Below are 13944 nucleotides of genomic sequence, written 5' to 3' on the forward strand. Positions count from 1 at the left end.
AATAGTTAGGAAAACTATTAACATAATTGAGCATGTCAATAACAAAGCTAATAGAAATTGTATGATTATCTCATTAGATGCAGAAAAAAGGTTTTGAGAGAACATGACATCCATTTCTTTTTTGTTTTTTTTTACTTTATCAAATGCTTTAATAACTTCTATTGTACATCATTAATTTCCACAAGATTTTGAGTTACAAATTTTCTCCCTGTTTTTCCCCTACCTACGACCCCAAAATTGTGATCCCACTGGATATCCCCTCCTCCAGTCTGCTCTCTCCCATATCTTCCCCCATGTCCCCTCTGATTTTCCAGTAGGGCACAGTGGAACTCTACACCCCAGTGCCTGTATATCTTATTTCCCAGTTACATGTAAAATAATATTAATAATAGTATATAAACATATACATGTATATATATTTAAACATTTGATTTTTTTAACTTTGAATTCCAGATTCATTCCTTTCCTTCCTAGTCACCCACTCTTCCTGGGAAGATAAGTAATTCAATATACGTTGTAGATGTGTAGCTATGCAAAACCTTTCCATAGTGGATATATTATGAAAGACTGACTATTTTGCCCTCCCTCCTTTCCCACCTCCCACTTGTTCTATTCTCTACTTTGATCCTGTCCCTTTTCAAAAGTGGGTGCTTCCAACTTCCCTACCCCCAATCTGCTCTCCCTTCCATCATTCCCCTCTTATCCCCTTCCCCCCTACTCTCCTGTAGGGTGAGATACCCTATTTAGTTAGTATGTCATTCCCTCCCTAAGTCAAATTCAATGGGAATAAGGTTGACCCATTCCCTTTTGCCTTCTTATTCTTCCCCTCCATTGTAACCATTTTCTATTGCCTCTTCTATATGAGATATTTTGCCCCATTCTGTCTCTCCCCATCTCCTCTCATTATATTCCTCTCTCACCACTTAATTTCACCTTTTAAGTATCATCCCTTCCTATTAAATTGGTCCTGTACCCTCTATCTACGTATACCTGTACACATATATACACATATGTACATATGTATTCATGTGTCCATATACCCTTCTATATAGACACATATATGTATATAAAGATATATATATACACATACATACTTATACATTTCTATTCCCTTCAGCTATTTTCATACTGAGAAAAGTTTCATAAGTTACAATTATCACTTTTTGATGTAGAAATGTAAATAGTTCAACTTTGATAAGTTCCTTATGATTTCTTTTCCCTGCTTACCTTCTCATCTTTCTCTTGCTTCTTGTATCTGAATGTCAAATTTTCTATTCAACTTTGCTTTTTTTTAATCAGAATGCTTGAAAGTCCTCTATTCCATTGAATGACCATATTTTCCCCTGAAACATGATACTCAGTTTTTCTGGGTAGGTGATTATTGGTTTTAATCCTAGCTCCTTTGACCTCCAGAATATCATGTTCCAAGCCCTTCGATCCCTCAGTGTAGAAGCTGCCAGATCCTGTGTTATCCTGATTGTGTTACAACATCAATTTCTATTAAAAACATGACAGTGTAGGAATAAATGGATTTTTAAATGGTGCAGTGAATAGAGCACCAGCCCTGGAGTCAGAGGACCTGAGTTCAATTGTGACCTCAAACACTTAAAACACACACACACACACACATACACACACACACATGACTAGCCATGTGACCTAGGGCAAATCATTTAACCTCAATTGCCCTACCTTCTCCTTCCAAAAAAAAATGCAAAGGTGTAATGGCAAGCAATGTGGTGTTTTGATTCTTGTTTTAGCTACTCAAGTGCTTTTGTACCTTACCTTTGATTGGGTCAAATCTTTGTTGCATACATTGTGTTGGGTGGAACAAGGATCAGAGCAGATAAAAGCTCACATAAAAGCTGGGACCATGCAGAACTGAGAGGGAGAATGCTTGTCGTGTTGGCACTCTGTCTGTCTGTTCTATTTCTGTTGATGTTACTTTTTCAGACAGAAGCACTCTGTCTATTGGTTTGCATTACTTTTGTCAGAAGCATTCTGTTGGTTTGTGGTTGAGTACAGGCAAGAAGTAGGAGAGCTGCCCACTTGTGAATCAAAGCAACAGTCAGGTGAATCCAGGCAAGAGCAGGAGTTTTGAAGGGTTGCTTTACAAAAGGATGGTGATCTAGCCATAGCAGATCTAAAACTATATCATAAAGTGGGAATTAATGAAACTATTTAGTACTGGCTAAGGAATAGAGTGACAGATTAGTAGAACAGGTTAAGTACACATGACACAGTAGTCAATACCTACTGTTTGATAAATTCAACGATTCAAGCTTCTAGGATAAGAACTCACTGTTTGACAAAAACTGCTGGGAAAATAGAAAATAGTATAGCAGAAACTGGGCATAGACCAACATGTTACACTGTGTACCAACATAAGGTCAAAATAGGTATATGCCATAGACATAAAAGGTGGAACCATAAGCAAATTAGGAGAACAAGAAACAGTTTACCTGTCAGATTTATGGAGAAGGGAGTAATTTATGACCAAACAGGAGACAGAGGACATTGTGAAAATTAAAATGGATCATTTTGATTACATTAAATTAAAAAGTTTTTGTGCAGAGACAATGCAACTGAGATTAAAAGGAAATTAGAAAGTTGGGAAATAATTTTTACTGCCAATATTTCTGATAAAGACCTTATTTCTAAAATATATAGAGATCTGAGTCAAATTTCTAAGATTACAAATAATCCCCCAATTGATGGATGGTCAAATGATATGAACTGGCTGTTTTCAGATGAAGAAATTAAATCTATCTATAGTCATATTAAGGGGTAGCTAGATGGCGCAGTGAATAGAGCACTGACCCTGGAGTCAGGAGGACCTGAATTCAAATCCAACCTCAGACACTTAACACTTACTAGCCATGTGACCTTGGGCAAGTCACTTGACCCCAATTGCCCTGACTTACCCCCTCCAAAAAGCAAAAAAATAAAAAATATAGTCATATTAAAAAAATGCTACAAATCACCATTGATTAGAGAAGTGCAAATCAAAACAACTCTGATGTACCATATCAGATCTATCATATTGACTAACATGACAAAACAGGAAAATGATAAATATTGGAAAAGATGTGAAAAAATTGTAACACATGAATTTTTGGTGGAGTTGTGAACTGATTCAACTATTCTGGAGAGCAATTTGGAACTATACTCAAAGTGCTATAAAACCTTGCATACTCTTTTATCCAGCAATACCTCTACTAGATCTATTTCCCAAATAGATCACAAAGAATAGGGAAAGGACCCAGATGAACAAAAATATTTATAGCAGCTCTTTTTTGTGATGGCAAAGAATTTGAAATTGAGGGGATGTCTATCAGTTGGGGAACGATTAAATAAGTTGTGGTATATGATTGTAATTGGATAATATTGTGCTATAAGAAACAATGAGCAGGTGGACTTCAGAAAAACCTGGAAGATTGATGCAAAGTGAAATGAGCAGAACCAAGAGAACACTGTACACAGTAACACAATCATTGTGTGATGATTAATTTTGACCCTAGCAATACAATGATCTAAGACAAAGGGACTCATGATGAAAAGTACTGTCCAGGTCCAGAGAAAGAACTATATCTGAATGCAGATAAAAAGCATATTTTCATTTTTTGTTTTTTATTTTTTCTTTTAATTTTACCTTTTATTCTGATTCTTCTTTCACAATATGACTAATGTGGATATATGTTTAATATGATTGTACATGTGTAGCATATATCAGATTGCTTGCAATCTTGGGGAATGGGGAGGAAAGGGAGGGAAGGAGGAAAAAAATCTGGAACTCAAAATCTTGCGAAAGTTAATGTGGAAACTAAAAATAAATATTTTTTAAAATGAAAAGGACCAATATTATTCAATATTGTAAAGCAGAAAGAACAAGAAGTTTTCATTTAAAGGATGTGGCTTTATATTTTGTTTCTGTGTCTATCTGTGTGACCTCTGGCAATTCACTTTTCCTTGCTTTTTTCTCATTTTCTATACCTATAAAATGAGGTAGTCAGACCAGTTGACTTTTAAGGTCCCTTACAGCTCCAAATCCATAATCCTGTGAAATCTTTCACTTTAAAGATGTGGAAAGAGAAGAACAGAAAAAATAAGTGCTTTTCACAAGACCATACAAAAATTAAATATCCAATACAAAATGCTAAATCATTTTCTCTGATCACAGATCCAGTGGTATTTTTGGTGTTGCCCTTGTCGAAAAATCATTAATTTTAGGTTCCTCTCTTAAATCTATGTTTTGGAATATGCTTTGTGGTGGGAGTCAGAGGGTCAAAAACATTCCACTGAAGAACTGTTTATATTGATTAGAAGAAAATCAATGTTTTCTTTGAATACAACCCTTGAATCAAAGATGACTTTGGCAGAAGGGACTGGATTGTCTTTCCAGTGAGCACAAATATATGGAGAAGGTTTGTCCAGGAAGAAGTGAATAATACCCTCTTGAATCTTTCCTTCATTTCTACAAAGAGCTATTAGTTCCTTGACCAAGTTATCTCTTTGATTAAGTGTGAACTTTCCTCTCTCAAGCACCAAATTGAGAATGATTGATTTAATCATGGACAATCCATATACCTCTATTCTTGAATTGTAAAAGGAGATAACAGAGACTAATAAAGTTAGAAAGACACATACAGAGGAAAGGGGCTTCCTCAGTTTCTGGCAGTTGATCGATCTCCTGGAAGGGAAGTTTGTTCATCTGTGACATTCCTTCTAGGAAACCATGTGGATTCAGAGATGGCAGTGGAATCAGATGATGATGAAGGGGAAAAAAGTCCAAAAGTCAAACCAAGAACTGCAAGAAGTTAAGACAAACAAGAGACAGTAGGAGGAAACCAATGAAGATATTCCTAGATCAAGTGCAGAAATTTCTATGTCAAACTTCTTGGATAAAGGGTAGGAGTTCCTGGTCAGTCAAGTTCCTAGACCAAACAAAGCTGCTTTAGGACAAAGTCAGAGGTGAAGCTGAGGAGCAATAATATAAATCCCTTATCAGAATGAGACTCCTAAAGTAGTACTCTAAGTCTAGCTTTATATGTATTACATACATGTATAGGTGTTTGTATGTGTATATGGATAGCCACATATATGAATATATGTGTGAATCATGTGTGTGTACTTATGTGTATATTTACATACATATTCACACACAAAGACACTTCTCAGGGGTGGATGAATAGACAGATATAGATACATACACATACAAATGACTACATTCATAGCTCTCTCTATATATATTTACACACAGTTGCCAACTAAGTCTTCAGAATAATCATTATTTTGTAAGTTTGACTTCCTCTTTGGGATCTGAGGACCTTTTTCCCTTTGTTGTAGATACCTAGACATAAGCAAGTTTTATTTTTCCTTTGTGAAGCTCCAGGTGGGGACTTAAGCCAAAACCAGATTTAAAAAAAAGAAATCCTCAAAATTGAATCCAATTTGTATAAACCCAGAGCTTTAGTTATGTATTTTAGGTTACAGAAAAATTATTCCATTATCCACTCTTTCCTTCCCTGGTATCTGACTGTAAAGGACAAAGATTAGACTAGTAGATGAAAGTTGCAGAGAGACAAATTTAAATATTAACTTAAAATAGTTCCAAACAATTGAAGCTATCCCAAATCAGAGTGGATAGGCTGGTGTGGTGGGGAGGGTATAGTATGAATAACTATTAGCTTCCCCATAATGAGAAATCTTCAAGCACATGTTATAATCTCTGAATGGGCATATGGTATGCAGGATTTATGGTGATGGTAGGAATTGGATGAGGTGACTTCTAAGGTCCTTGCCAAAGTCCTTATTCTATGGTTTCTCTTTAAATCTATTATAAACTCTTCATCTTGTCTTTGTTTATCTAATACTAATTGAATGTTCTCAGTGACAAACACTTGTTATTAAAGTCTGATAGTAGAAAAACTGAAGTAACCATGGTAGTAATCATTAAGAGAAAGATGTATATTGGGAGGTAGTGTGGCACAATGAAAAAAAAAAACCCACTGTATTTCTAGGCAGAAAATCTGGATGTTAAACCTAACTCTGCTATTTATTAGCCACATCACCTTGGACAAATCACTTATCTCAGTTAACTCCATTTCCTTAGCTGAAAAATGAGATATTTGGACTGCATAACCACTAAGTTTTACAGCTGTAAGTCTGTGATCCTGTATCTTTCAAAGACTATTGAAAAGTTTCCTACGTAAGAAGTCCCGTAAGTCTAAGGACTATTCACTGAGAGTGTTTGGAAAATTAAAGGAACTAGTCAAAAGTCAGAATGGATTACTAGTCAGGTTTAAGTGATAAAGGAGGTTTCATCTAGGAAGTTGACTCTATATCTAAAGGTAAAGTATTTTGTCTTCTTCAAAAGTAGATAATCATGGCATTCGGTCACTCAGAAGGCATGGTACTCAGTCACTGTATATCAGAGTAGAACCAAGAAAAAGTAGCAATAGCTGGAAAGGCAAAAAACTCTTTGTTTCTCCTTGAGCTCCATAAAACTATTCTTCCCAAATATTCATTTTTTTCTCAGACTCAGAGTAGCAACTGCATCAACCACCAATATCCCCCAAATTAACTATGGAACCAAAATCCTACTTCTGGGTTACTCCTATGTGATGCACATGGGACATCTATAAGAAAAATAATTAGAATATGAGATTAATATCAGAATACAACTCCTGATTTTATCTCTTTTAGATAGTGTTAAATGAAAAAGTCTGGCCCTTCTGTTTCTCTACCTAGGATCCTAATATGCTTGCCTCTCTAAGGGTTTGGAGGGGGCAGTTTATGAATGTGTATAAGCCATTTTGAAATTCTTCCCTGAAAAGTACTGGAGATTTGCATATAAAACTAATCATTACCTTGTAATGAAATGGTTCTGCAAATTACTAGTTAATAATACTTGAAGACATCAAAAAAAAGTTCAAAGATTAATCACTATGTAACTGGCAGTGTTTAGATCTGAAAATTAAGGATCTGTTAAAGAATAGAGAAATAGCCATATAATTACCCTGTTATTAAATACAGCTTAATCCATCCTAGAATATAGTGTTTAAAATAGCAGATTCTTTTTGAAAGCATCAACTAACTTTTGTTATTCTCTTTCCTTATTCCCAAAAGCCAGTATCAAGGTTGTTTGTGTAGTTATATGGGTTGACCACTTTCTCTTTAGAAAACACACCTGCACTCCACCAAAACAATCTGAAAGAACTAAGTTATTACTCCATGCTCCAAAGGGACTGATAAGCCTTAGGTAAATTTTGTGAATTTGGTAACTTTTGAATTTATTTTAGGTGGGGTCTTCTTCTTAGAAGGCCAAAGTGTTTTTCAAATGTTACTTAATGCTTGTCTTCTGTTAGATGATATCAAACTATTTTGGGAGCTGATGATTGAAACCATGCAGAGAACCCTAAACTGTAGGTGTCTTGGCAAACTTCTCTTAAAACATGGATGAACCAAGACTTTTCATACTATTTTGTGCTTCTGCTGTCTGATATTTTCCCTCCTGGGGAGCAGTATACTTTGAGGGTTAAGGATTTAGGGAGGCCAGATGTCACTTCTTTACAAAATCCCAAATCAGAAGAAGTTTCTGAAGAGTATGAGTCTTCTACTCTATGAGTTTTGTACATGACTCCATTGCTTGTGTATTTTATACATGATAAGATATAATATACCTCTTTTATTTGAAGGTCCTGGCTTAATAAGCATGGCACCTCATTAATATAGTACAATTGCAGTAGGGAGACTGGTACATCTTTCAATGAGGGAGGTAGAGGAAGGAGTTTTTTTTTTTCAAAAATTGAATTTGCTTTAGCAGAATATAGTGTCCAATTAAAAGATAATGATAGATATCTAAGTCCCCAAAGGGTAAGTCCATTTCAGAACAATCTTGCCTGGTTTGCTATCTTGTGTTAAATGGTTTTACTCTAGGACCAATGTTCGAATGAGAAATAAGGGCACTTTGAAAGGAAGAAAAGACAAAAAAAAGAACATTAAAGGAGAACTTATCTGATTGAAGAAAATAATTTCTTAACAGAGACAGGAGTTACTGAGCTAGGTTAAAACAGATGACATTTTAAGGCTTGAGATAAGTGAAATACCAGCTCAAGATTACTGTCAGGGAGCCTTTTTTGAAAAAGCAAATTTGTTCCATGAGGGGCCATTAGGTACAATGGGGGTGGGAGGGATGGAACACATATTTCTTGATATATGCTTATCTGCATGAAAGGAAATATAATTTTCATGTTTAATATCTCTTTATATTTCATTCTCAAAATGGCTCACATAGGCACCATTTCATAGCTTTAAAGTTATTTTTTTTGTCTCAAAAAGACCTGGATGGAACTTTTAGGTTGTTGTGGTCAGATTTCATCTTAGGGGAAAAACTACTTCAATCAAAAAAGGTTCAAGGTGGAGGAAATAGAAATGAGTGTCAAAAAAGACACATATTTTCTTTCTTTTAGTGCCATTGGCTACTGCTAAAGTCCTAAACTTGTGCATTATGATAAGGAAGAATTGATTCTGGATGCTTAAAAGTTAAAAGGAGCACAAGCAATTCATGATCTCATGATCAAAAAGTCATTCAGTATAGCCCAGTGAGAGCTCCACCACTTTTTATGGAAGATATTAGTAATCCAATTTAACCTAGAACACTTTTTTTAAATGCCTACTATGTGCCAGGCAGTGTAATAGGTGCTAGAAATGATAATGAACATGCCTTAGTTGGTAAAGGGTTTTCATATAATTCATATGACAATTGATCCATGCAACTAAGGAACGTTTAGTTTGAAAAAGAGTTGATTTGGTGGGGACATGATGGTAGTCTTCTAGTGTATAAGTACTAAGTAAGTGTGATGAGTTTAAGTTGAAGGTTAGTATAAGTCAAAGATTTAGACTCCATATAAGGAAAAAAACCACCCCAAGAATTAAGATCCTCTAAAAGTGAAAGTCATTGCATCCCAAGTTATTTGATTTGTCTTTACTGGAAAACTTCAAGTGGATTTTAAAGTGCCACTTGGTGGGAATTGTTTGCAGAAGCAATTGTAGTTCAAGTACAGGATGGACAGACAAGTTGACTTCTGAGACCCCTTCCAATGATGAAATGCTGTGATTTTATAATTTAAATATTTCAAGTAGAAAAACAGAGTGGGCATATGGCCAGCTTCATGGATTCTGTGTGGCACTGGGAAGTCACTTAACCTCTTTAAGATCCACACAACTCTATAAGGCATTAAGTTAGATGAAAGTTGCCCTCTGGGATTTTCTGATATTTCTTATAGCAAAGAAATCAAGAGGTAGACTTGTAATTCCATTGGGTTAGGAAACTTCTGGTGAAAAAAAATACTCCTCTACCAATGTTGTTAGAAACCACGTTATCTTTCTATGTCTTAATATCTTTGTATATATGTCCAACGGTGTGTGAGAATTTCTATGTATACCTATAAACTCATAGCCATACATATGCGTATGTGTGTATATATGTGTATGCATATGTGTATGCATGCATGCTTGCATATATATATATATATGTATATATCAAACCCAATGTAATTTCATCGTCTTGAGAGTTATTATGTAGAAACTGCTTCCATTTATACAGAACCTCAACTTCTTTCTTACATATGGTCAAACTAAGATGTTAAATAACTGGTCCCTGGTCACATAGATATTATGTATTATAGGGAGAACAAGTATTCAGCATTATGTTGTGCTTCCTCCTCTGTCTCTCTCTTTGTGAGTATGGAAACAACCTTATGGTTCAAAACTGACCTGTGTCACAAGCTATGTGACCCTGAGAATGTCATACTTCTCCTTGGCTCAAGCAACACCCTATAATTTATCTGCTAGCATTCATATAAACATTAAGATTTGCAAAGAATTTCACTCATATTCATCTGATTCTCCCAATAACCCTGTGAACTAATGCTATTTTTAATCTCCATTTATAGATAAGGAAAATGACCATGAGAGAGGTTAAGTGATCTGGCCAGGATCACACTGAGAGTAAGCATCTAAGAGCAGGGTTTAAATTTAGGTTTTCCTAGTAGATGTTCTATTTACTTTGTCATTTGTAGGTTTTTTTTATCATGTTGCTATTTTTGTTTAGTTGTTTCTGTTGTGTCTGACTCTTTGTGATCCCATTTTAGGGGAACTTTTTGGAAAAGTCATTTGTGTCTTCCCTTCTCCAGCTCATTTTACAGATAAGGAAGTGAGACAAACAGGGTTAAGTGATTTGTACTGGGTAACACAGTCAGTAACTGTCTGAGGCCATATCTGAACTCACAAAGATGAACCTTCCTGATTCTAGGCCTGGCACTCTATCCACTCTATCCTCTCTAATCGAAGGTTGCAGACTTTGTATGTTGTTAATTGACATAAATTGCAATACTGGGAGTTTTCCATACTGATGAAATCCTGGATCTTTTGAATATACTTCTGTATACACAGACATAGGTACACAGAGTCATGCAAACATACATTCATGTATACATAAGTATGTGTATGTATGTGCATATACATGTATACATCTAGTCACATGCATATCCATAGGTAATGATTACATATGTATGTAAGTATATATGTATATGTGTATATTTATCTTGATTATGGTAAAGAATAAATTCCCCCCCCAAAATGTGACCCAATTATTTAAATTAACACTATACATTCCCATTGGCCTAGAACCAATTACCATATTTACATAATTATAACAAGAATAAATTCAAATTCATGTAATCATTTCAGAAGATTCATTATTCATACTAATCAAGACCTATCTGTATATATCCATTAACTAGTATGTATTAAGTGCCTGTTATTCACCAGGCATTTTGCTAAACACTGGGAATTTAAAGGAAGGCAAAAAGCAATCCTTGCTCACAAGGCACTAATAGAATAATGGGTAGATAAACTTAATTTATATCCACCAAAATATATGCACTGTGCTGTCGATTTAGCATTTAATACGTGCAAATTTATTGGTCAATTTCCTCAGTCACTCAGTGCATAGTCTCAGCCTTCTAGTAAGAGCTTACCTAGTCCTTTTAAGTCTGATTCCTCTGCTTGCATGTGCTATTCCCATATAATACTAAATCTTTTGTTTTGGCATCACAGAATCTTACACCCTTTAAACTAGAAACAATATGGGATGACAGATTTATAAGTGGAATGAGTTTTGGATATATTATTGTACAACTTTTATTTTACAATTAAGGAAACTGAGACAGATTTTGTAATTTTTCTCAAGATTGTGCTTTGAGGAGGTACAATATGAAGTACTATCCTCCAGCTCCAAGCCAGTGTTCTTTTCACTATAACTACATTAACCATCCTCCTTTGGCAGATATTTTACTCTTGCTGTGATAAGTTCCATCAAGGATAATATATTCTCAAATTAAGCAGCCCATTTTTGGGGTGCTCTGGTGACATTTCTGTTTTTTTTCCTTTGTGTTTCAAAAGACTGTAAATTATTCTTACCACCATATCTGTGACACAGGGGCATTGAGGGTATCCATAAGATGATACCCATAAACTTCTTACAGTGTTATGGGGTAAAGGAAAACACCATAAAAATAGAAACTATTGTTGTTGTCATTCTGTGGGTACTTTAGAGAGCTCTTCAGAGGAGCACAAGGACATGCAAAATCAATTCATACATGTGGATGATATGGCTCCAAATCTGATCAGTTTATGCTAAACGAGTTAGTCCAGAGACCTGCCAATAGCTCGTGGATGTTATTAAAGTTAGGAGAGAATTAAACATTATTTCTTTGGAGATTAAATAGCTCTTTCTAGTCTATAGACATATATCCTGAAAACATTTTTGATGATAGAGAGGGATTTAAGTTTACTCACTTTTTTGTAGCCAGGGAGGGAAACTATATGTGTTAGTTTCCTTGAATTTCTAGAAAATAGGATTTTTGGCAAGATTTTGTCTTTCCAAGTCAGATTGTGAAGAATTAAGCCCTAGATTGCCTCAAAGAATGTACCTTACTAGTTGATTTATCAGACATCCTTTACTCACCATAGTCAAGGATGACTGGGCCTAAACATCACATTGGAAAGTTTAGGGTTAGCCTGATAGCCACCAATAGCTCAATCCTGTCTTTCTCTGAACCCCAGGTGTGAGGAATTTTCTTGAATCAACCACAGTTTAAGCAACCTCTTTTGTCCTCTGATTTAATCACCTTAATAAAATAGTGTTAAAGGAACCTCTTTACTTAAAAGGATAAAGTAGAAATGAAAAGATGGAAGCAGGCTTACAAAGAACTTAGCTGACAAAGTTGCAAAAGAGATGAAGTGCTATTTCCTTGGCTTAATCTTATGCAATTCGTCTCTCATTCTTGCAATTTTGCTCCCATTTTCTTTTATTCTGGTTTATTAAACCTGTCATTGAGTACTTCTGTACTCCACTGCTTCCTCGAGGGACCAAGTGATGGGTTGTCTACCATTATCTTTCCACTATCACCAGTATCATCTTTCAGCCACACTGACACAATCTGACATCATTTATCTTGCTCGTTCTTCATTTGCAAAATTCAACTCTTAGTTTCAAAAATTATTCCAGCTACTTTAATCCTAGGATAAGGAAGTTCTAGCACCAATGAAGGCCAAAATCAATGGTCATTGCAAACTGTTTTCATCTACAGTTCCATAATGTTTAATAATAAATCTTGTCTTGACTTCTTCCCTCCCCTCCCCTCCCCTTCCCTCCCCTTCTCTTCCCTTCCCACTCTCCTCTGTCTCTTTTTAACTATGTCCCTCCCTATTCTTTCCCTGTTCCCCTCCATTACACCCCATCCTGTTCTATCCTATCTTGTCCTATACTCTCCTATCTTTGACCTAAAATTTGATCAGTAGAAAACTCCTCATATAGAAACTTCCTCTATGAATGCAGATTAAGACTTGTTCTTTATTTTAGGGTATGAAAGTATTGTCTGACACTGAGCTAAAAAAATGCTTGCCTAGAATCATACATCTACTCTCAGAGATACATTGAAGATATCCTAGACAAAATTCATGATTCAGGCAGGTTTTGGACAAGATGACTTCTGAGTTTCCTGCCAGAACTTTAATTCTATGATCTTGATCACAAAAATCAACTTTAATCCAGGTTTGTTTTCCTTACTCCAAGGTAGCCTCTCTATTCATTAGGCTACATTACTTCTTGGGAGTATTTTTTCAAGTTCTTTCACACTTCTTTGGTTCAAAATGATCCATTTTCTTGTTCAGTAGATGTTTTAGTAGCCCAAAGTGTGGTTCTACATGCTCAGGCTTAGCTTTGTATGTGGCCAAATGACCCTCCTGTACTTTCAGATGGTCTGAAGCATAGGATTGTAATGTAGAACAAGGGACACGTGATAATGAAACAAAAGTTTCTCAAATTCATGTTCTAGCTTTTAAAGTAATCATTAGACCTGTGGAATAGAAAACAGAGGTTTTTTTTTTCCTTCAGTAGTAATATAAACACAGGAGAAGTGATTAAAGAAAGTAAACCTAAAAATGAATTCACTAAGAAAATAGTCTTTTTAGAGGAAATTTGCAAATGAGGAATTTGAAATAATAAGCTAGGGGTAAAAATGCATCCTTGCTTTTGTTGAAACCATTTTCTATAAACTCCCTATTACCCAAAATCTCTCCTTTGAAATCCTTGACCTTCTTCAAGGCTCACATCACATGTTAGTTCTTTTATGAAGCTTTCTGTGATCTCTCTCAGATGGAAATAATTTTTGCTCCAGAGATCTCTCACATTTTCTGTTTTGTATTACAATATTTTTTTTTGCATTTGTATATATGTAGGAAAGAAGCAATGATACATATATATGTAAATATATGTTTTTAATTATATATAAAATATGCACACGTATGTATATGTTCACATATACATATATAAGCATATATTTATATAAACACACATATGTCTCATATAGATCCTCT

At 35.1% G+C, this 13944-nt stretch overlaps 1 protein-coding gene across 1 annotated transcript in view; it reads left to right on the forward strand.

Moving 5' to 3' along the window:
• Window positions 1–13944, forward strand: part of AGBL1 (AGBL carboxypeptidase 1) — a 995991-nt gene that overhangs the window by 837400 nt on the left and 144647 nt on the right. The window lies entirely within an intron of this gene.

This window comes from Petaurus breviceps, unplaced genomic scaffold (assembly GCF_028583685.1).
Source record: "Petaurus breviceps papuanus isolate PSGF00001 unplaced genomic scaffold, PetGlider_PUasm1.0 37, whole genome shotgun sequence".
NCBI classification, from domain to species: Eukaryota; Metazoa; Chordata; class Mammalia; order Diprotodontia; family Petauridae; genus Petaurus; species Petaurus breviceps.